Below are 1,260 nucleotides of genomic sequence, written 5' to 3'. Positions count from 1 at the left end.
GGTGGGACCTGGGTGCATGCAGGGGTTGTCAGATTGATTAGAACAGGCTCAAGTGTGAGTCAAAAGCAAAAATGTGGGTTATTGAGGGCAGAGCTCCAGTGAGGGGCAACACAATAGGTGAGTAGCTGTTAAATGTAGCCATGTGGTGATATTTCCCAGAGATAATGTGCAGTTAAGGTATGAGGAAAGGGGAAGGTGGATATGAGATAACACCAAGAAGGAAAAAGAATTCTATCAGAAGATAAATTGAAATGGATTAGCTAAATAGGAGGAGAAGCAAGAGAAAGCCATGACCCAGAAACCAAGAGAGAAAAGGCTGTAAGACAGAGGTGCTGGGGCAGGCAAGTGTTGCAGCAGCCGCTGTACAGGACCACAGAGAATCTCAGTGGAGGACTTCCAGGGGGGTGAAGACGGAGGCCAGACTGTGCCCTGTTGAGGAGGACATAGGAGGTGAGAAAAGAAAAGGACAAGTTCAGAGATGTCTTTGAGAAGACAGGAGAAAAACAGCCATGGTGAGGCACTACTGAGGGAAATTTTTAGTTTTTAGGAGGAGGAGTTTCCGTATAGGCCTAGGCTGAGAGGAAGGCGCCAATGGACACCCGGAAGCAAAGGATGAACATGGGTGGGATGTAAAGAGTGGGGTGAAGGATTCACCACAAAGCTGGGGCAGTGTTTCCTCTGAGCTGGGAGAAAAGAAGCAAGGATGAAAAGAGAGGCAGATAACAGTGCAAGCAAGAGATTTCCTTTAGAGAAGGCAAAATTGAGTGATCCTGGTGGGGAACCAGCGGCCTTCAAGGGGGCTACTCATATGTTCGTAAGTAGCATAGGTGGGCTAACTTTTTGTGTTTGTCCATATGTCCCAACAAACTTCCCAGTTCCCATCCAAAAAGCTGTCTTCCTCCCCTCCGCTCCCACCCCCTGAAATCCCACCTGCAGCCTTGGAGAAGCTCCCTGTCTAGGATGAGTTATGGATGGAATCGTTATCTCTCCTCTCTGGCACAAATTTTTCCCCAGGAGGTCTGTGCTGAACCCACAGTAAGTAAAGCATAGAAAACAGGAAAAGCAGAAGACCAAGACAGAAAATGTTACAGGCAAGAACATTGTGATGTATTATAAATTTTAAAAAATGTTGAGTGAGCAGATAATAAATGTGGGGCTACATATTTTAGGATTTAAACTTCTGCAAGGCAGCAATTGCTTTATGACTCCTTAGGAAACAGTTTAGTGAAATGGTTAGTTAGGCAACCTGGTCTTAGAACT

Source organism: Cavia porcellus, unplaced genomic scaffold (assembly GCF_034190915.1).
Source record: "Cavia porcellus strain 051 isolate PalLab524CR breed Dunkin Hartley unplaced genomic scaffold, mCavPor4.1 scaffold_11, whole genome shotgun sequence".
NCBI classification, from domain to species: Eukaryota; Metazoa; Chordata; class Mammalia; order Rodentia; family Caviidae; genus Cavia; species Cavia porcellus.
This window is presented reverse-complemented; position numbering follows the sequence as displayed.